Source organism: Amphiura filiformis, chromosome 1 (genome assembly GCF_039555335.1).
Source record: "Amphiura filiformis chromosome 1, Afil_fr2py, whole genome shotgun sequence".
In the NCBI taxonomy this organism is placed as follows: Eukaryota; Metazoa; Echinodermata; class Ophiuroidea; order Amphilepidida; family Amphiuridae; genus Amphiura; species Amphiura filiformis.
The window spans coordinates 52,036,204-52,060,763 of record NC_092628.1 but is presented as its reverse complement, the minus strand read 5'-3'; the positions used below and the strand labels follow the sequence as shown (position 1 = coordinate 52,060,763).

At 36.8% G+C, this 24,560-nt stretch overlaps 1 long non-coding RNA gene across 1 annotated transcript in view; it reads right to left on the bottom strand.

Annotated features, from left to right (window-relative positions):
• LOC140148667 (uncharacterized) overlaps positions 1-24,560 on the bottom strand; it is an 83,895-nt gene that overhangs the window by 27,206 nt on the left and 32,129 nt on the right. Inside the window, exon 3 of the long non-coding RNA XR_011858511.1 lies at positions 1,398-1,585. This is a non-coding gene — a long non-coding RNA (uncharacterized lncRNA). The remainder of the gene's footprint in view (positions 1-1,397; positions 1,586-24,560) is intronic.

The window sequence follows — 24,560 nt, the reverse complement described above, 5'->3', positions numbered from 1 at the left end:
TCTGCATGACCTTTGACCTGACCCTGTAAAATGTTCCCCTGATCATGAGATTTGTTGTCACTGATTTTGAGCCCCACACCCCTTACAGATGTTGAGATAAGGCAATTGTAAGATTTTACCCCCTTAATGACCTTTGACCCCAATTTTGAGTGCAAGGTATGGGCACTGGGTAAAGCCGATGCACATGTGTAAGTGACATCATTGTGCTATGTAATATGTGGCAGAAGAAGCATTTTGAAGGTATTTGGTTATATACCGAAAATGCCCCTTTAATGACCTTTGATCCCAATTCTGTTTGCACCCTATGGGCACTGGATATAGCCGATACATATGTGCAAGTTCCGTAATTGTAGGGTGTAACACGTAGGAGGAGAAGCATTTTGAAGTTTGTTGCCAGAAGAAGAAGAAGAAGAAGAAGAAAGAAAGAAGAATCGGATAGCAAAACAGTACCTAGCTCGGGGGGTTGAAAACCCCCCAGCTAGGTAAAGATCGGATAGTAAAACAGTACCTAGCTCGGGGGGTTGAAAACCCCCCAGCTAGGTAAATAAATTTTCCAAAAACATTTAATTTACCAGTTTATGTAAACAGTCTTAATACAAGCCAAGAACAGCCACCGATCCTGCAAAAATACCATCACTGTGTTGAATCATTAAGAAGCTCATAATACTCTCAACATCACTCCTACGATAAAGTAGCTTACCACTCGCAAATAGCGTTGACAATTTGACTTACTACGAGAGACAACATAAGAAATTAGGTAATCCGTATTGGCTTGTAATACCCTATGTTGTTTCCGGTATTTAGTATCATTTGGGTGCTTCCTGACATTATATCACTAAGAGAGGATGTACGAGCTTTGGATACCTTTCTCCAGGGGGATTTTTTCTGGATGAGAATTAAAAGGTAAATTCAATGACCAAACACTTGTAACACTTGGGAAGTGTTTCCGCCCGACTATACACTTGACGGAGGAGACGGTGCTCACGGGCAAATCTATAATGATCTGCATGGACACCTGTCTCTGTCCAAGAATACACCATTGACTAGGCTAAAGCGCTCTCTCCATCTCTCTCAACCTCCCTCTCTCTCACTCTTTCTCACTTTCTTCCTATTCTCGTCCTCGCTACTCTTTTAAAAACCTATGCATTCTTAATATGCATTAATATTAACAACCTGAAGTGATGCAAGTCATTCAAAAATTCCTTTATCTTACAAAGTATTCTGAATAGCAAAAGAAGTACTAACATACCTTCACTTGGGCAATGACTCTTTGATAATACACCAATTTACAAGATGACTTGTAAAATCTTCAGCAAACAAATCAAATTTTCTACCAAATGCGCATCAAGAACAGCAATGTTACAATTGGGGAAACCCTAACAGACCGATGTACCTACCTTGCAGTAATGTCCATGCAGACAGGCCCTCGCTGATTATACTATCCGGACTCAGAATGATGATCACACTGTTACTCCGCTTTTTAAGAAATACCGGCTACTTGCTTGGTTTGTCAGTTGTTCCAGCTAGCTAGTGAGCTCGTTTGCTGGGGTTGCGCTTCGAATCAGCTTGTCAAGTGGCCCTCTGCCTGCAGTGGATTACAATTTCATAGTACTGCGTCAATATACATGGCTTGACGTCACGCAAATTACATTCCCACAAAATTGATTTTTTTTTCTAACTCTCTTATCACTCCCTATCTCTCTGTGTCTCTCTCTTTTAGCTTCATCAGTGGTATACTGCAATTGAGGATGTTTATGATCATCAGCCACTAATGAATTAGTGACTAAATTGCTTGGGTGATTATAAATAAGACAGACAACTGACTGGGACTTGAAACAATGGTGTCTGAATAGTGGTTGGTGTCACACGGTCATCTACACATCTAGCATTGATGAACAGGTGTACATTTTCAATGTATTAATGTCAATTCAATGATTGCCATATAAGGCGTGGGTTTCAAGGGAAGCTTAAGTGCATCTTTTTTGTATGAGGCTGTAGACATATCAATGCCTATAGTTGTTGCTACTTTTAAACATAAATGCTTTACGCTACATCTACGGAATATAGGGCAAGGGTTAGAATTACTTTCTTACACAAGTTCTTTCCACATTTTTTTTAATTTATTTTAAACCAAAAGAAGCACAAAAAGGCAGCAATTAAACAAATTTAATGTAAGATACATTCTGTAGGGAAAAATGATTCCTGTATATAATATTTTGCCTAAGTGCTCCACTAAATGATCAATAAGGTGGAAAGCATTTGTTCTACAGACACACCCCATCCAGATTTTGTGCGTTTGGAGATTTTTAATTTTTTTTTTCTTCATTGATTTTGACTGAAAAAAAAAGAGATTTGCCAGATTAAACAAAATCATATAGCACGTCAGGTTTTGCTGCTTTTGTCCATAAAAGAAAGTTTTCATCATGGCCTTATCATATTGAATGACTAACCTTCTTGCTCTAAAACCGCAGACTGTACAAACTGATTTTCATTAATTAATTCTGCATTCTATTTTTTGTTTGTTTGCAATGGCAAGACTCAAGTTTAAGGCAACTGATTAACAACCTGCTGTTAGCAGATGACATTTGTACCTGATTGATGGAAATGATGAAGAGTACTTCAAACTCTGGTCAACCTAATACATCAAAGTAGCTTAACTTTGGGATTAAAAACCAATGAAGTTAAACCAAAAGTCAAAGCAATCAGAAGAGAAAACATCAAGCTGCACATGGTCTACAACATTGGCATACAATTAGTTCATGTTGAGGAATATACCCATCTTACAAGGAAGAGTTAGAAATATAGGATCCTGCTATAATTACATAGATGAAAAATTGCAATGATAAAAACTTGGCTATCCATAGAATTTGTGAAAAAAACTTCTTTTTTTAATCTACCACAAATATGATCCAAGCATTTGAGTGCAAGTAAGTCAAGGACTCTACTGTTGTTTTACCCCCAAATGACAAATGTATTTTTGAGAGGACCAAAATGATATTGCTCTGCTATTTACTGAAGACAGCACATGGCTTGGGTATCTATAAAGGTGTATTTTGCCATGCTATCTTCTGAAGATAACATTAGGTTTGCTTATCTGTAGTGTTGTTTCATGCTATGCAGTGTGACGAAGACAGCATTAGGTTTGGTTTTTACAGCAGATATTATGAGAATGCTATCTACTGAAGACAGTCATGCTATCTACTGAAGACAGTCATGCTATCTACTGAAGACAGTCATGCTATCTACTGAAGACAGTCATGCAATCTACTGAAGGCAGTTATGCTATCTATTGAAGGCAGTTATGCTATCTACTGAAGACAGTCATATTATCTACTAAAGACAGTCTTGTTATCTAATGAAGGCAGTTATGCTATCTACTGAAGACAGTCATGCTATCTACTGAAGATAGTCATGTTATCTACTGAAGACAGTCATGCTATCTACCGGTACTGAAGACAGTTATGCTATCTACTGAAGACAGCCATACTATCTACTGAAGACAGTCATGTTATCTACTGAAGACAAGTCATGCTATCTACTGAAGACAGCAATTTGGTTGATAATCTTTAATGATATTAAGGCCATGCTATCCATAGAAGACAGTCATGATGTCCACTGATAATAGTCATGCTATCTACTGAAGACACCAATATGATTGGTAATCTTTGATGATATTAAGACCATGCTATCCATAGAAGACAGTCATATTATCTACTGAAGACAGTCATGCTATCTACTGAAGACAGCAATTTGGTTGGTAATCTATAGACAATATTAAGACTATATGCTATCTACTGAAGACAGCAATAGGGTTGCTAATCTTTGATGATATTAAGACCATGTTATCCACAGAAGACAGTCATGCTATCTACTGAAGACAGTCATGCTATCTACTGAAGACAGTCATGCTATCTACTGAAGTTAGTCATTATATCTACTGAAGATAGTCATGCTATCTTCTATAGTCTGTATGCCTTCCTCAAGGCAGTAAATTAGATATTGTTTTTTGTTGTATTTCTATAAAAAGTAGCGATGATGAGTATATAAAAGTATACATAACATTTTTAGAAAGAAAATGACACAAGAAATCCAACTAGCATAATAGATTTCTGGAAAAATGAGCATTTTTAAGAAAATAACAATAGAAGGCATAAAGATTTTGCCATGCATATTTCCATGTGATAATTGTATTTATTTCATTTGGCAAAGCCTATATAACAAGACCCAATAGTGACTTAAAAGTCACTAAAGGGATGCCTAAAACACAAACCGGTGATGTGAGAGTATACTCTCACATCCCTGCACAAACACGCCCCTACACACAAACACCAGACAAATGGGTAAAAACTGACGGCGCAAAAAAAAAAAAAAAGGAATGATGGCAAGCAGTGGTTTTAAATGAAGCAATAGGCTCAGGAAGATAATTCCACAAGATGGCCGTGCACGTATGCGTAAAATGTGGCTGGACGCGGCGAATGAGCCGTAAACTCGGCAAACTTCATTTCGAGCTACAGGTGAAAATATATGCAAATCTCGAATTTTGGCGAAGTTAAGATTTTTGCAGATTTGAAATGTTTAAGCTTTCTTCTAAACACATACAAAGTTTTATTTTAAAGAAATAAGTGGAAATATGAAATAATCAACATTTTCTGAGGCCCATCTGATGAAAAAATTCCAAAATAGATAAAACAAACATACAACAGAGCTCATTTAATGTGCAAAACAATAAAATATCAGTCTCAATCTTGTTGTATTATTGTAATAATACCCATAACGTGTCTGTGTAAAATTTGAAGCAATTAGCAGGTGGTGGATGAGGTGCATTCCCTTATAAATTCAGTAAATTTTCATCGTCAACCGTGTAATTGAATGGGATTATTTTGAAATTTTAAAACGCTTGAAATATCACAAACAAATAGGCCTATGTTGATAAATAATATAAATACAAGCTAAAACCGTTGGGGTTCGATAATGAACCCCACAAAACTAACAGTATATGGAAAATATACCATACGGCCGGGCGGTTTCACGAGTTGCCGGCTCGATCATGTCATCCGCCGCCTGGCAATTAGGATGTAAGGAACATACTGGTTACTATGGAAATATGCTGGTTTTCATTTCAAAAATGGTCATTTTGCTTCCCTAACTTTGAACGCGGTTTTCTCGGTTTCGCGTTTTGATTCATGACAACCTATAACAAGCCATAACTTCGCCTCTGATTGTCATATGAAGTTCATTGAGGTGTTATTTTAATCCCTGAAACATGCTCTTTGCAAATATGTAAAAAAGTAAAAATGACCAGAGGGGGACTTTACGGCTTATTCGAGGTGTCCAGGCACAAATGAGTTTTTGGTAAGAGGGAGTCTGCAGAAGTGGAGATCAAGAGCATGAGTCTACAGGATGCTGTGTAGGTTCCAAAGATTTGGTGTGAGATGAAGTTTGTAAGAATTTTGATAACAAATCATGACAATAGTTTATAAGGAGATGTAATGATTTGAATAACAGGGCAATATCAAGATAGGCAAGGTATAATACTTCCAGTCACCAAGATCCCAATATCCTCAAACTCAACTCTACAAATAACTAATAATAAGAACCATTGGCCTTACCCCAGACACATTCGTACAGACTTTAAACCTTCAATCCTCTTTAGCAGATACATTTGACACTTGAAAATGATCAAATTTATCAAGAATTTGCATGGTTGTATAATGTCGTCTGCCGTTAAGTGACTCTGGCATGCTTTAGGTTAATACGTCTATCCGAAGTGACTTTGCTTGATTAATATGAGACTATGTTGTGTAGGCTAATCCTATTAGACTGGGCCACACGGCAGGCACTAGGCTAAATCTAATAACAGTTTGTCTCTGCAAATCGCAAGCTGCACCGTTTTACCTCACTATACATAAAATTGATACACTCATCGTATGTGTGGCAGGCTTCCTAAATAATCTCTTTCCAGTTTGAGCATGTCAAAATATGCTTACTAACTCGCGCTATCTCTCCCTCTCTCCTGCTCCTCCTCCTCTCTCTCACTATCTCACCCATTATAGCATGTTATATTTCTGACAAAATAACAATATTTTTATTTTTGTACTTCCTCTCCTTCTCCCTGTCTCCCTCTCTCTTTCTCTCTCCCTCTCAGTCTTACTCATAACAGTTCTGACAAAATAACAATATTTTTGTTTTGACATGAATTGCCATCAAGGTCTGTCTCTGTCTTTACTTTCTCCCTTTCTCCCCCAACTTTCATCATTATCATGTTTTGATGGATCCAAGTTGTGATAATATTGGATCCAAAACATAATAATGATAAAATTGGATGCTTTACGCCCAATATTTATTGGTCTCGGTATGAGTTGTAAAATATTGGACTCGGCTACGTCTCTTCCAATATTTTAAACTCATAGCTCGACCAATAAATATGGGCTCAACCGATCCAATTTTATATCATACATGTGATAACAATTCTTACTACATGTATGCAGCACACAAATAATATATAACTGACCCATTAGGCAAACTCAGACAAAGTCACACTGTCCAAATTTCAGATATGGCTGATATGGCTAACAGGTTGATGGCATGAAATTCTGCCCTCTAGTGTTTATGTTCCATTTAAGTTTCCAAATGCTGCACCATTATCTTGAATAAGTTAAAAGAAATGTGTTTTTATTCTGAAAAAGTGCTAGCAATACAGTTTTCTTGAAGGCATATTAGCCATATAAGTATATAAATTACAAAGCATTAATTGTATCAGTCTTTCGGAGACAATTAATGTACTACAAGCCTCATTAAGGGATCTAAAATGAGCGTTTATTGCGTTTAAACAGTATTTTTGTGGGACATGAGAGCACCTCAGACCTATCGAATTGCATTCTGAATACTGAAGCATGTCTTTCTGATATCAAATAATTTTCATTTTTTGAAAATCACAATATAATACAAATTTTATGACAAATTATAAAAATTTGATATTTTTCAAATTTTTGATATATAACAGTCCTCGAAATAAATTATATAAATCTAATGTTATATTCTTAAAGTGTATGTAGCAGGGAGGAAAAGCCGACGGTCAACTGAAAATTTTGACCTTTCATATTGAAGATCCATATCTTCAATACGAAAGGTCAAAATTTTCAATTGATCGTCGGCTTTTCATCCCACCTACATACACTTTAAGTATAAATCATCAGATTTCTTAAGTTCTGTTAAATATTTCTAAAGTACTGTTAAATATCAAAATATCAATTTTAATGATTTGCCATAAAATGTGTATTAAATTGCGAATTTCAAAAAATCAAAATTATTTGATATCAGAATGACATTCTTCAGTATTCAGAATGCAATTCGATATGTCTGATGCGCTCTGATGTCCCAAAATAAATACTGTCCAAACGTTCATACCCCAGCCCTTAACAAACTGGCCATGTTTGAGCCGCATATTGCTTATGAATATTTTTAAAAATAATATTTTTAATATTTACAAATATTTAGATTTGTGATATTCTTGGAAAAATTTCCCTGTTTTGCCTAATTTTGCAAATCAATAAGCACTGCTGATAATAGTCAAATAATCTTAGTATGGATTTAATCAAAAATTGGTTGGTGAGTAATATAAAAATTATCATTAAAATTAACTTAATTTTGTTTAAACATGACAATGGGTTTGCACGGATATCAAGCATAGCAGAGAAATAAAAGCATTGATTTTATACCCATAAGCTGAATTGACACTTGGTTGCTAAGCGACAAGTTAATGATTTTGAACAAATCAGTTGATAAAAGCAGCAAACAGTGCTGTATCTTATTGGTTTCTTAATGGCCAAGTACGATGACCCCTGAGTCAAACTTCAGTTTCATATGCAGTTACTAATACTAGGACTTTACTCTTGCTTGCAAATAAAGAGTACTGAACACCAACTTGAAAGAAATCCAAGCAAAATTATACTTGTGTTTACATGTAGGGCCTATGAGTGTCAAAATATAATTATAACCATTTCCCAATAAAAATAAACAAATCATCTACTACATTCATTGTAGTTTTTGGGCCAAAAAGGCTAAATTGATCGGGCTTTTAAGAAAATGTAGCCCTCTAAAGAGCAACACATTTGAAACAATGAAATGTGATTACAATGATCAACATAAATAGTCACATTAATTCTAATTGTATCTCAAACACAATTTAATTAAGTTAAGTTGATTTTTTTGTCTGTTAGGTTTTGTTTTTCTACTATGTGCACACTGCTTTTCATCACTCCAGGGTACTTTTGTACTCTTTTCCTGACACTTCCGTGGGTTCTGGAATTAGCAATTTTTGGCCATCGAACTTTGCCTGTTTTTAGGCCTACATTGGTTGTTTGGTTTTTTTTGTCTGCTTATGTGCACAGTGATTTACATCACTTGTTCTAGTACACTTTTTCTTCTAATGCCTATTTTGTCCCCCACTACGTACTGTCTAGTCTGCATTTTACTTGTTCCCCCACGTCAAGTTGGTGTACCTTGCTTTTTTCTTTCCAGTAAGTTATGTCACTCAACACAATCTGTTAGAATATTTTGTCACCATTGACAACGAAAAAACCCTTATTTTCCTGTCCTATATATAGACATATCAAATGAACTAACACAAGATTATCAAATACACCTCACTTTACAAAAAAAATGGATGTCAAGTGTCCTAACCCTCTCCACGTGGATGTCGACTGCAGACAACAAGTTTCAATTTTTCTTTAAAAATTCAAAAATTTCAGAATTGTACATTTTCATGACCATATTTGGAATAAGCATGTAAAATGCATTAAAATTAGTACAAACAAGCCTAGTATTGTTTCATTAGTTCTGTGATAGCGCTTGATATTTTGAGAAAATATCTCAAAACTAGGACTTTTTATGTTGAAATTTATCGCTAGCATGCAGAGCATTAAGGGCAGTACTCAGGGGTCATGCATGCACATAAAAACGATACGGTTCTGCAATGGTTTGAAGTAAAAAGATACTGGTGGTACACAAAACCTGTGCCCAAAACTTTATCACGCTTCAATACACCTTTCACACAGTGTCAATAAAAACGATGGTGTGAAACTTGTACTACTTGGCTTACTATAAAAACACCACATTTTTCACACATAAATGCTTTTTTTTCCTGTGCTAAAGAAAATGCTTGAATGTTGTTGCCTGCATATTTTCAAGAATGAAGCAATTGATATGATTGAGTCTACACAGTTCTCACATGATGGAAGTACATATACCCAGCCAGCAAACACAAAAATGTTTTTAAATGTTATCCAAACATGTAGCCTACATGGTTTGGGTTTGGTCAAAACATTTTAATAACATATAATGGTTTATACTAAATAAAGGTTATGAAACCATTTTTAAAATGTTAATGTGAAATATTTGTTCACAAACATTTTTGCTAAATATTGTGTTAGTGTAACTAGCATTATGTTAGCATGGTTAGAATGTTGTGCAGCTATAGTTTTCAAAAATGTTTTTGAAAAATGTTACAGCCTTTAACTGTGGATTTTGTTCATTTTAAACATTTATATATAAATACATTTTTAACCACCAAGATGACACTGCTCATAAAGACCCCCATCAATATTCATATTTTAGATCTTTTTTTGAATTAAATATCTCAAAAACTAAACAAGGTGTGACCCCCATGTGGTGTCAAATGAAAGAGAACAGAGTAAAGAATATTTTCCCTACCTGGAGGTGACACACCTTAAAAGACCTGGGTCAATATTCATATTATATTTTGGGTCTTTTTATATTAGATATCTTGAAAACCAAACAAAATGCCAAGGGGCCGTTTCCTCCTGTGAGATGTCTCCCCCTCCCCTGCCCCCCCCCATTGCTGGCCACCCTGATCTATGAGTTTTATACCTTTTTTTTTTTTACTTTTATTCCTTGGTCAACATCATAATCATCCAAAATGAACAATATATTACAACCCAACAACCAATCAAATGACAAATGAGTGCAATTGATTCACAGGTGTGCACAGAAATGGCCCGAATATATCAATGTCCATTTTATTCCGCAAAGGTCAGTTCGGTGACATCAACCATTGCTCTCATGTGATTCATGGTATTACTGTATCGGTCATTTAACTGACCACTGCATTGGATGGTCACTGGTATTTGCATATTTATGGGTTGAATTGCCCAGAGCCACAAATTACTTTAACTACCTGCCAAGTTGCAGGTAACCATCCAGTCACTCTGATAATCACATTACAGTATTATGCACATGTAGACTCCTCAAGTGTGCACACTTTCCTATCAATGTTCATGCATACTTTGAAGCACCTGTTTAAGCCCAGTACACTTAATATGGGCATTGCCCCTGGACCATACCAAGATCCTGTCTAAACCCGCTGGGGAAGGGGGTACTCAGTAGAAATGACCCCACGGGGACGTGCCACAAATATGGGTAGCATTTTCGGCCTTTTGGTATATCAATGACCCCTTTTTCAAAGCCTATTTTGGTAAATGAATGGGTCCTTTTTTCAAAATTTTCTCAATTTTTTCGAAAAATAGTCCCAATTTTTTCTTAATCTAGCCAAAATTTTCTTGAAAAATTTGTATATTTATGGGTCCACTTTCAAATTCTCAGCGGTATGTCTCTACCAAAACCCAACTTGAGTACCCCCCCCCCCCCGGGTCTAAACCCACACTTTGTCATTTGTTCAAAATTTCCAGAGACTGTACTCATCGTCTTCAAACTGTTCTAGTCTGCACCACATTTTCAACAACTGCATGTTGAGACATCCTCTCCCCATTGGCCAGCCGACTCTTCCCCCAAAGATCATGTTATCTGCATGTATGGAATGATATTACCAGAAGCAGTGGCGGTGCCATGGGAGCGAGGCATGGGGGAACTCAGAACTCTTGCTCGCCCAGATGCTCCCAGTAAAAACCCAAAATTCCATTTTTTCCAGCAATTTTGCCCAAAATGTATTGATTTTTGCTCCTCCTGATATAATTCACCCCCCCCACCGCCATGCCCCACCCTCAAAAAATATATGTTGCCGCCACTGACCAGAAAGCCACATGTTGTTTGTCCAATCTCACCTATACTCTAGCCAGTTCCTTCATGAATTTTCTCTCTTTCATTTGTTGGCTTTGTTGGTGATTGGTATGTCACTTGTGGCACACTCGATATATTTTTGTTTTTTTGCGTTATTTTTGGCCTTTTTGGAATCCCTTAATGTTTTTACTTGTCAATATTTGGCTTCGCTGGGTAACTCCCGCTAAAGGTTATAGAAAAAACAAACAATCCAAAAGTACATAAATAAATAGATAAATAAATACAATTTTCTTCTTCCACTCAGCCCATACACATTTTTCCAGTGCGTAAGTATTCATCATCACTTCCCACAACTTTAAAGCAACAAGAATTATTGATTAGTTTTCCTTGATCAAATAAATAAATACAGCCCTGGGTAGCACTACACTCAACATCCAATCTCTTGAATATTGCATGATTTGGCAATGATACATATATTAAGGTGGACGTGATCTTGTGGGTTTGATTTGTGACCCAGCCATCACATTGATACAAGAAAGACAAGCTTTTTTTTAAAGATAATAATGAAAATGTGCATTAAAAAACCCAAAAAAATAATAAGGAATTTGTACTATTTTGTCACATAATATCACCGTGTAATTGAGAAGGACCTCGACTATCAGGGGAGGTTCAACGAATAAGGCCGAAGGCTGAGCACAAGGCCTGCCCTGCTACATAGTTTTTAACCTAAACCGTGATTCTTCATGAAGGACTATCAATGAGTAAGGAATCACTAAAAGCATTAACCCTTACCCTCTGAAGTGCTTTTTGGTGAATGGAAAGGAAAGGTGGAAGGATAAAGAGAGAAGATGAACCAAGATTAGAAATTGTTTGCTTTGGTCAGGATTTGAACCCGAGATCCCGATAACTGGGTATGATGTCTTTTGCACAACAAAGCCAATACATGTTCAGAAAAGCCTTCATATTGACCTTCTTGCATAGGTTGTTGACTTCGATCAGGTGAACACTTGTTGGTTCAAGTCGTGTTAAATGAGTCATACATAAGTGAAAATCAAATAAATTTTATGCACATTTGTTGTATTTTGTAAATCTTACACAGAGGTACACATCACCATTAGAAATATTTAATTTCTCAAAACAACAAATGAAAATTTAACTAGTTTGTACCACCTTAAGGCAACACACCACGAAGTCAAAAAGTGAGTCAAGTCGTTGGTTGTTACTTGTACCATCTTTGAACTCCCAATGTCAAGCATCGTGTTTCCGGGAGGAGGGATCCAAATCACAAGTGGTTTGTATGCATATACGTGTGCTAGCTCTCGTAACTGTGTTCATAAGCCACAGGAATGACATGAATTTGATGAGCAGGCTATCTCTAGGAGTCCGACCAGTGGCATAGCATAATATGCAGTGGAGAGAGGACATTGAGTATTTGGCTTGGTTCTGTCAAATTGCAATTGGGTTAGTGTGAGGCAAGGGTATATATAGGTAACCCTAACAACACAAACTCACTAAATCTCACTAGGAAAACCACTGCGCATGAATGCATCCCACATGGTGCCATGATGCAATCACCCTAAGTCATACAATGCATATCCCCACAGAATCCCTGGTCGGACCGCTTGGCATGCGAGGGGTCCGAGGTTCAAATCCCAGGGGTACCAGGTGACTTCTTTGTTCACCTTCTCTCCTTTTTGTTTCTTCTTTCCCTTCCGATATAGGGTTAACATAGGGTCAAATGTCATGCAGAATGTGCAAAAATGATCAAATTTTTGGTAAAAAGCACTTTTCATTGAGAATGGCAATTCCTTCAGATCAAACTAAATTTGACCCGAGATCATGTCCATATGACCCCATGTTGGTAGCATGAAGAAATCCTGGTTATTGAACTTGTTCAATTGGAGTTGCAACTACACATAGAGTTATGGTTATATAAAGACACAAAATACACCATTTCATTGCAAAAAAGTGCATATATTTTTGTCATGTTTCTTTCAGGACAAGTAAAAATTTCACATTTCAGAGCAGTCCAGGAGTATTTTTACACCTGTTAATTCTTCATCCCATAAGCTCTGTAAAATAACTATGCACAACACCTTTTCATCTGTCCACCATGAGGCCCACAGAATATTCCAGGGGTTAAGTTGGCACTACAGACCAAACCCAGCTACTTCTTTACAAGGGGTAAAAAGGTTTCACTCTCAAACATTTTGCAAAATAGCTTTGTGCTATGTTTTTTTAGTAAAATAACCTAAACAAAACACAGGATCAAACAAAATTACACTGCTTTTAAGCTTTTTTAGAGTAATCTTTCCTTGTTTTGGGCCGCATTACAGCTATTTTTTCTTTTTCCGATAACTAAAAAAAGCTGTGAAAAAGGCCCAACATGTAGGTGCTTTCACAATTTCTGGGGGTTTGAGAGAAATTTATTTTGCCTCTGTGTGCCACTGTACCTGTTTGCCAGATACGCATGTGTGCGTGGGATGGGCAGTTTGTGGGGTGTGTATTTGTCTTTATTTTCCTATTTATGTATCAAAGATGTGAAAATATAACATGGAGTGGCAATTGCACATATTGTAGTGCTGCTCTGTTTAGGCGTGTGTGAAACATAGCTTGTTTTCTCACCTGCTTTGGTTTCACATTCCATGGGCTCTGGCCTGAGCCCTTAAATTTAGCCCATGGTCCACATTGATTCAAAAAGGGGTAAGAATAAAAGTCATAAAAATCTAGAAACTGCCTTTACAAAAGGTAAAACGAGTACATATTTGCATGCTCATCTAGAAGCTCATAAAGGGGTGTAGAGAGGCTCTTGGTCCCCTTCCCCCATCAAATAGTCTAAAACACCATTGATAATTACACAATTCATCGCAATAAGAATTGAATATTTTAAGCTTATGTCAGACCTCCCAAACCACTTTCATGTCCAATGCATATACCCAGTGGCGTGCGCAAAGGGGGGGGGGGGCCATGCCCCCCACTTTTGTTGGTCATTCAGGGGATTCGGGGGAAAATGTTAAAAACTTCCAAATTTGCTCCTAATCAGACTCCAAACTGAACAACCTGCCCCCCAATTTCAATGTGCTGCGCACCCCACTGCATATACCTCCCTAACCAGGACGGCTTTATAGGGTGACCATCCCATCCACATGATTTGCAAAATGTGGTGAAAGGGAGGAAAAAGAGAAAGAGAAGAAGGTGAAAAGAGAAAAAGGGATGGGAGAGAGAAGAAGAAAAGGAGCCATTCTCCTCCCTGGCCATGGATAGGGGGGTAGAGTTTCCATCTTCCCTTCGGACTTGGAACTGAGACAAGAAGTCAACATGGTGATATTATTTTTCAATATGAAAAGATATGATGATATTTTCAAAATATTGATGCATGAGTGTCACCTTTTGAACACATAACAAATTTTTATAATTTTTCTTATTTATACATATATTTTGTTTAGTAAAATTCTTAAGAGTCTGGTCCGGTGTTCAAAACTGAACAATGCTTATCTGAAGTGTGTTATGTATTCTAAAACATTTTAGAACATGAATCACAAATGTGTAATATAATGTTATGATTTCTGTTAGAAAATGTGTCATGTGTTCTAATCTAAAGGTGTTGCATTGCAGAACACGTCCAAGGTGTTGTATGTGTCATTTACAGTTTAATATGATATTGAACTGAAATGATTTAGCAAACAAGCGGAATATTGTGTGCTACTTAATATAATCTTAATCGATAAAGTGATTTGAAATTTCCTCTACATTACCAATATGTATGCCTTTCAATCAGATATAGGCCTTAATGTTGAACAAACATGAACAGTGCTTAATGCAAGCTGTAATTAGTGCATTGTTTACCACCATTGTCCGTGATCTATCTGGTAAATATTCATTACTAGATGTAGACAAATCAGTAGTGGTGTTTGACTACTGGTTATTAAGTCAATACCCCGGTCAATATGGTCACAATACTATCAATAACAGGTCAGACTGGGCAGACTTAAAAGTCCATATCAACGCAGAGGATATCAACGACCAAATGATAAACATGCCTTTACAACATGCCTTATGCGTATGGACATTGACCAACAACTTCAATATCAAGATGGCACCCCTAAAAGGTCTTCAAAACAAAAATTTGGCACTGGGTAATATTTTGACCAATGGCATGTTTTGAGCCCATTTTGCTAGGTTAAAAAAAGTTGCTTGACACGAGGGGCATATGATGCACCCTAATCAGGCCCGTATTCAGAAATTCAGAAACCGGGGGATTTCTTGGTGCACTAAGAAAGGATCAAGGTTAATTGAAGCTTAAATGGTCAAAGTATGGTATAAATTGGTGCAACTTCGCACAAAGCACACCTAAATTTGCCTGAAATGGCCGGCCAAATACAAGATTAATTTCATCAAAATCACATGCACACAATCATTTTTTCTCCAGCTAATTTCTCTTCTCTTTCTTTTGATACCGGGAGGGGGGGGGTGCGCCCATTTAAGAAGGGCTGTATACGCTACTGCTAATGGAGATATGTGTCCATTGAAGTAGTTTCATATAGCCATGGGAAGTCTGAGTAGATTTGATCAAACAAGTCTTCAAGTATTGTTATACATTCCAGTTGGTTTATTGCATACACTCTATCCTTGTGCTCTCACACAAGTTGAATATCAAATGTTCTCTATTAATTTTGAACTTGATCCTGTCGGGAAAAAGTGTCACATTATTACACTGCAAAAAAAAGTGTTCAACATTAGAACACCACCTGTGCAAAATTTGACACACTGTATTCAATTTCATAATGCTTGGTGTTCGTAACCATAATGCTTAGTGTTAAGTAACATAACGTCAGAGGAAACTTTTAAACACATAGTGTTTGAAGTGTTCAGCATTAGAACACCACCTGTTCAAATGTTGACATACTGTATTCAATTTCAGAATGCTTAGTGATCGTAACATAATATCAGAGGAAACTTTTAACACATAGTGTTTGAAATGTTCAGCATTAGAACACCACCTGTTCAAATTCGACATATAGGCCTATTTAACATACTGCATTCAATTTTGTAATGCTTAGTGTTCGTAACATAATGTCAGAGGAAACTTTTAAACACATAGTGTTTGATCATTCACTAAATGTTCATAAAATGAACACTGTATGTTTAATCTACAATTTTCACAACACTATTAATAGGCATAGGCCTATAGCATAAAATGCTCGCCTGATTGTAAAACCATTGTTATAATTGGTTACTATTATTTATGGAGATCATCAGTTGTTCTCATTTTATTTTACACAGGCCTGCAGCTTGCACGGAATGAATGAACATTGAACATTTTGCGGTTTATAGAAAATACCTGAAAATAGGCCTATTATAGGGGTAGGCTTACGTCGAATATTGAAATTATATACCGTACACTCCAAATAACTCTGGGTGCACGCCCATAAAGGTGTTCACAACTTTTACACTGAATGAACATGTAATGTGTTCGTTTTGAACACTGTATGTATGTAGGCTATATTTACCACGTGCTGGGCCACGCATGCGTAATTGCACCGTATAATAGAACAGGCGATGTCATCGGAGTGAGAAACGGCGAATTGGACGGGATTTGGAGGTGAGATTTTACCCACAAAATACCATTTTATTTAAAAACAAATATATCGAACGTGTTCTCCACATATCATAGAACAACGAGACTAAAAATGTAAATTCATCGTTTTTTGTATTGCGTGGTTTTAGTGCATTTTAATGAATGCGCAGTAAGCTTATCAATCATGACCATGCAATAGTCACATGGTCAGACAGTGTGCAAATCTGCAATTTGATATAGGCCTAATGTGAATTATACTGTAGGCCTAAACCTCTGACGAGTGTGTCTTACAACTGGTCAGTATGCGGGTCGATTTCATGCCATGGCATGCCTGATGGAATAGATGTAATTGCGATGTTGCACTAGTCAAACATGCATAGGCCTAGCCCTAGGTTTGCTGTAATTTACTACTGAGTCTGTTGTTACAATTAAATTTCGGACAAAGGTGTAGGCCTACATTTATAAATTGACCCATTGTACTTTGCTTTGTGTAGGCGTATTGCATCCCTTTTTGTAACACTTATTGAACATATGTAGGCCTAAGTGTCATATGTTCCAGACTTGAACACTAAGTGTATGACATTTGTGAACACAACTCAGTGTTCAAATATTAGAACACAAGTGTTCTAAATGATTAGAACACAAGTGTTCTAAAGCTGAACACATTTGATTTTGAACATGTAAATGTGTTCTTAAAGTGTTACATGGCATTGAACATGTAAATGTGTTAGGATTTGGAACACTTTGTGTTCAAAGTTTTAACATTAGGTGTTCAAAACATGAACACACCATGTTCACAAAATGACGACAATATGTTAACATCAAGTGTTCAAAAGGTGAACACACGTGTTCACAAATTATACTGTTGTGTTAAAGTCTGGAACACTTGGAGTTCACAATCAGTACACTTTTATATGTTCAATAAGTGTTACAATTTTTAGTGTTCTAATTCAGAACACTTTTTTTTTGCAGTGTAGAACTATGGCAAAATTTGCAATTGAATATTTGAAATTACACCTTCAAATTTGTTCAGTACCATTTATGTCCTGAGAAAACATTACTTTTCATAGAAAAAGATAAAGGATTGGGATAAACAAGTTTATATCCACATATTCCTGTGTACACATGTCTAAGACCTTTATACCATTATGTGTTCAGCATTCATTACAAGTTCTACCTAATCTTAAAATATATCTTAATATAAACACACATTTTCCTTGGCCACCCATTTATCCAAGATTATTGGTACTTATCTATAGTTCTAAAATGGGCCACTGATAATACCCCAATCATATCATGAAACACACACCCCCAACATGTACACAAAGATCAGACAACAAGCACACACTTCCTTCTAGAATCTGTGCAAGCACAAACTTCATCTTCACAATCACAACTCAGGCTTGATTCTCAATAAGATTAACTCTAATGCCCTCACTGCTTTTTGGCAAAGGGGAAGGAAAGAGTGGCATAATGACACAATCGCATCACGTAGGATACCTACCCATGCCTAAGTTTTGTGAACTGTGGTTTTGTGTTGTTTAGTAGGGTTAGGGTTAAGATACACATATAGGAGGAAAATTAAGGTGTTCTTAACCCTAATGCCCTGACTGCTTTTTGGTGAGGGCCGGGGAGGAAAGAAGGAAGGAAGAAAGAAAGAAGAAGAAGAGAAAACTTTTTTTCTCAGGTGCGATTTTGAACTACCAACCCCTCAGGTGCCAGACACGTGCACATGCCTACCTTGCCACGGGGGTGTAGCTTGCCCAGCCAAGCTTTCCGCGACCATAATGACACAATCACATCGCATGGGATACCTGCCCATGCCTATGTTTTGTGAACTGTGATTTTGTGTTCTTTAGTAGGATTAGGGTTAAGATACACATATAGGAGGAAAATTAAGGTGTTCTTAACCCTAATGCCCTTGCTGCTTTTTGGCGAGGGGGAAGGAAAGAAGGAAGAAAGAAAGAAGAAGAAGATGCGGTTTTGAACCACCGACCCCTTGGGTGCCAGACATGAATGTGCACAGGCCTACCTTGCATGGGGTGTAGCTTGCCCGGCCAAGCTTTACGCGACTCACGCCCACTGAACCGTGTTATATCGTGTCATATCACATGGCTATTATAAAGAACCAATAAGATTGCAGGAAGTTTCTCAAGTGTTTAAGAATAAAGCATAAAACATATAATTACAAATACTGAATACTGCGAACCTCATCCTAGGCGTTAGAAACTGGAATCAGTTCTAGCTTGTCTCCCTCCTTGATATACAGGTGTGATGACCTCTTTACTGTCACCCCATTTACTACAGGCTTTCCCTAAAATTAACAAATTTTCAAAATTTAAAAACGCATTACATTTTCAACATCGGAGGTGCTTGAGACAAATATAGTTTTTAATTTGGCCTCTCCCAGGTGCAATCATAGAAATACACCTTGACAATCACAGTCAACAAACCTGAATCAATTCTACAGAGAGAAATGACACATAGGTGCTTGTTATCCTGTGTCTCAATGTCACCGGATGGACCACAGCTCTGGCAGATGTCCTTATGTAGGCCTATATATACATACATGTATTATCAAACAAGGAATTGTATGTCTGTCTCAAATGTTTTATTCAAATGTTTTATTCAGCATCACTAATTTGCCATAAAGGGGTCTACATGTGGTTGAATATGATGGCAGGCAGATTTTGGTCCTTTTTCCCCCCAAGTATTGAAACAGAATTGATTCACTGCAAGTTCCTACTCCCTTCCTACTTCAGCTTGTGAACATCTGTTACTGGGACAAATAATTACGCACAAAGAGCACATAAATTTGCAGTTGTAATCCTAAAGTGTGCCAAAATGAGGTTTTGGTTTTAAACTTGCCAAACAGAAGGTGCATATCACACATTTATCTCATTTTTTTGCTGTATTGATGATTTTAAGCATTTTGAGTACTTCCCCCTGCTCCACCCCCTTCTGGTATGCCACTGTCTTTGGGTAATACAAATGTATAGGCGTATATGCACTTGATAAACTGATCATGTTCTTCATTACAAAATGTATGGAAAGTTAAATATTTTCTGCAAATGACATACTGTAATTATTTTAAAGATGTACAATCTCTCCATGGAAGAGATCTGAATTGAATGGAACTTGCATACCCTGCAATGCATCTATGTGTGAGTATCATGATTTGGAAGAGATCTCCATTAATGCACATCAAAGGAGAACCAGGACTCCTGATACCAGTGGCATGCGCAAAGGGGGGGCAGGGGCCATTCCCCCACTTTTGTTGGTCATTCGGGGATTTGGGGTTAAAACGTCAAAATTTGCTCCTAATCAGACTCCATTCGGCGAAACTGAACAACCTGGCCCCCCACTTTCAATGTGCTGCGCACACCACTGCCTGATACCGCCACATACAATAGCGCTGTCATCTATGGGGAGAACATTGGCGGGGGGTATTCAGGACCTTGTCAATGGTGCGTGGAGAGAAACAAAAACAATTCTGCATCTCATCTGAAGCATCTTGGTATCGCATTCAAGTCGCATGAAGTGCACCTCTCAAATGCGCCCATCATCCATGTCGTGCTTGCATGACAATGATTACCTCAAGAGCATTCAGCAATTTTTGCTACATGCCTGTATCAAGATGGCAGTTGAGTCTTGGTTCTCCTCTAATTCTATACTACGTTATATGGAAAAGATCTACATTGAATGGTACTTGCATGGCCTGCAATGCGTCTATTTGAGGCTATTATGATTTAGAAGAGATCTGCATTAATGCACATCAAATGGTACTTGCATAGCCTGCGATGTGTCTATGTGGATGTATCATGATCCTGCACTGCAAGGTTAAAATGTACTGCTCTCCCACCGCAACTTTTAAGTAGTTAAAACTACTTCTTGAAATGCAAAGCTAAATGCACACTTCAGTTACGTGTTGCATGGCATGCATTTACGCATATATTTACGTGCTACATGTAGTTGTTTTTCAATGTTGCAACACTCAAGTATCAATAATTTAAACGACCAGGTGAAGCTCACGACACAGCAATATTATCTGGAAAAAGATACTGACACACTTATGGCCAAAAAAATTGTTTGCTTGTCCACGACTGCCTGCTCGTCAGATTTAGACCACACCAACCAGGTGAGGCTCACGACACAGCAATATTTTCTGGACTTTTAATAAAATGTCATCACAAAAAGATACTGACACATTTAAGGAAAAAAATTGTTTGTTTGTCCATGACTGCCACTTGTTAGATTTAGACTGCACCAATATATTATGTTATTTCGAATTTGGAGTATCCATAGACCAAAAATCGTGAACATACAATTATAAAGATAACATCATGGAAGATGTCCAGGAAAAAGAAATGAATGTGGGTCATCCAAAAGAGGCCCATGAAGTGACATTGACTCAAACAAAATCGTGGTCCCATTGAGACCTTGGTCTCCGATATGGTTGATTTTCCACTGGTGAAGAGGATAAAAAAATCTGCTCGTCGGATCCTCCTCTTTCAAAGCTGCAGAGGACAAACAAACCATTTTTTAGCTTAAACTGAACCTGCATATTATCATAGATCTTAAAATGAAATTTTACCATCTCTGATATTATCATGATTATTTGAAATAACAACTCCTATTTTATTATAGACGTAGCAACGTTGCATCACATATCTCCTGTCTTGGTGACGAGCAAGTTAATTAATCAGATTTAGATGAAATGTGACAAATATTATAAGAAAGCATCGAACTTGTCAACATAAATTCAATCAATGATACTTTGGAAACAAAACTAAATCCCCCAAGGAGCTTTGAAATCACCTAAAGAAAAACAGATGCACAAATTTTAGGAGGAAAAAAAACAATGGTGAATTCATGTTGTGCTCCTGAGACACACAATAATATTTAGAAGTCATCAGAATATGCTTTGTGACGGAAATAAGAGGGTAGAAATTCAACTGAGAAAATGTGTAGCTATCACTAATAATATTCTGTGATCACATATTCGAGATGTGGGCTTGTTGGTATAGTTTGGACTGCATGCAGCACAGCGTCATCATCCCTATATCTTTGTGTCAAAAATTGCCGTGATAGTACGGCGAATCCTGTCATTTTTCAATAGCTACGCATGGCGATTTTGTTCGAGATAGGCCGAGCGACTCAGGCTAAGCATAGTACGACTATCATATGAGATACCACCAAGTTCTATTCTACACGTTATTACGATTTGCGCATGCTCTAGTATCCCATATGGTGTTGCTATTATAAGGAAATTTGATTTGTTTTCAGGTAAAACCCAGCTTTTGTTTTTAATACACTAACTTGAAATTAAATACACTAATTAGCGGCCATTGCTGTTTGCTCTGGATACATTTTTACTGCATTTTTGGCGTAATGATTTTTAAATCGTAACTTAAAATTGTAATATATTTAATTTTGAGAATTACAATTAAGCGCTCCACAGACTCCGAGTATTGTACGTACAATATTGTATGCAACATATCTACGTTATTTTATCTATTGCCATTCTATTTCCAGTAATGTTTAAGTTCTAACGAATGTTTGATGACGAAAAATCGATAATATGTTACATGTAATATCTAGTAGAAATATATTATCGATTTTACGTCATCAAACATTCGTTAGAACTTAAAAATTACTAGAAATAGAATGGCAATAGATTAAACAACGTAGATATGTTGCATACAATATTGTACGTACAATAAAAAGTCTGAATACTGCTTTATATAAAGGAACACATTTAGCCCATTCACCTAAGATCCAGGTGCTTGTATTATAATATTCTATCACACCTGTATATCACAATGCATATGTAAACTTTCTTTATCTATGTCAATAATAGAATATTAATTTCACCAATGGAGTATGGAGCTGTATGAAAAAATATTTATAATATAGGGTGTTGACACTGTGTGCAGGCTTGCACTATTTCACAAGGAACAGGTAACATAGTCAAAGTGCTATCTTGAGTATTTTTGGTGAAGAATTGTCACATGTAAATTTCTCCTTTTCAAAAAAGCGTGCATACTTTTTAATTTATTATAAATAATATTGCACAATTTCATTTTTAAAGATGCCTTGAGTGAGAAAAGGTGCAAAAATAAATCAAAAGTTAAAACGTGTTTTTTAAAGTCAGCTATAAAACAGCAAAATCATCGAACATTGTAGAAAAAAGACACACATGCTTTCAAAAAAGGGGCAACTCAGTCAGCTAGATGGTTATATGTGACGTGTCATGTCAAAAGGAGACACTTTTGGGCAGGTTATCAATTTTGAGGTTTTTACATATCTTAAATATAGAGATATTTTACTCCAAAAGACCATTTTCCCCAATGAAATCGGACATTCATAACTGAAGATATTGAGTTTGAAAGTTATAGTATTATAAAATTGGAAATTGAGATATCGGCCTTTAAAAATATTATTGACAATGTTGAGAGTAGGAATTACCTTGATAAATGTCTCAAAAAATACAAGATGCCAGTTTTATTCGAGTGAAACTATCAGACAATATTTTAAACATTAATTACATCACAAATTCGCAACAAACCCAAATTGTGAAAAAAATACCCCGGGCAGATTTTTGGCTATTTCTACATTTACGATCCTGCCCAAAAGTGTCTCCTTTTGACATGACATGTCACATATGGGATTTTATCCACCCAATTGGGCAGTCACAACACCAGTTTGGTGTGGATGGGCCCCAGCAATGGCCGAATGAACCCTGACCATCACTTGGCTCGTTGGATTTGTTATCAGATTTTACCAAATTTTTCCAATTATAATTTTTTAATCAATTTTATGAAGTTAAATATTGTTCTGACTTAAATTGCAAATTCTAATGATTTGTCATCTAAAGGCGTGTTTCTATTGGGACCGTTTACCGGTAAAAAGACGGTAAAGGGATTAATTCTGCTCAATAGAAACTGACCTTCCCCGCTATTTACCGGTAAACAGAGCGAGTTTTTACGTAACGTTTTCCTTCTTGAGGAAGGAAAATAGCGGGACCCTTACCGATAAACGTCAATAGAAACTCACTCCGTTCCGATTGAATGCGCATACAGGGAAGAAAACGGAAGTTGAGTCGCGAAATTGACCTCTGCATCATCAATGAGCTAGCTTGTTTATACCATGATTATACCATTCCGTTCGCCAAACTTCGTAGGCATAATCACATACAAATATTTGACTCACGTGCTATAAATAAAGTAAATGGAAGAAATATTCATAATGCATTATCCTTGCATTATACATATTATGCTAAATATTTAACATGAGTTATGATTTATGACCCTAAAAGTAAAAGCCATGAAATAAAACAACAACAACAACATCACTAGCGGATGAATCCAGCTGTGCATGCGAAATAAATAGAAATCAACTCGGATCCGCGGCGGTGTGTGCTTCAGAAAATTAGAAAGATTTCATGAATTTAATATTATGTTGTTGATGTTAAATTACTATTCGCTAAAAAGAATATTAACTGAAATTAAACTGTGAAAGATTAAATTCTAAGACCTATTTTTTTTGCGCGCAACAATACTGAGTACTCACGTCGATATCACTGAGGGGGATTTCCCAATGGCGTAATTGATGTACGAGAACATGTGGTACGAGAACGAATGAAAACGCTAATAAAAAAACATTATTCTTCAGTCTTCTTTTCTCGTGTTTGCTACCTCATTTTTAGCCAAACAATTAAGAAAATACTACAATATTAAAATCCATAATGCTTTGCGATTGACCGAGGATTGACCCCAGTGCACGACCTTTACCGCAAACTTTTAAAGTGTGTCAATTGGCGCTGTTCATCGGGTGTTTACCGGTAAACAACGTGCAATGGAAACTGACCGTTATCCGCCTTTCGCCGCTATTTGACGGCGAACAGTTTTACCGGTAAAATGCAGGGGACTCAATAGAAACACGCTAT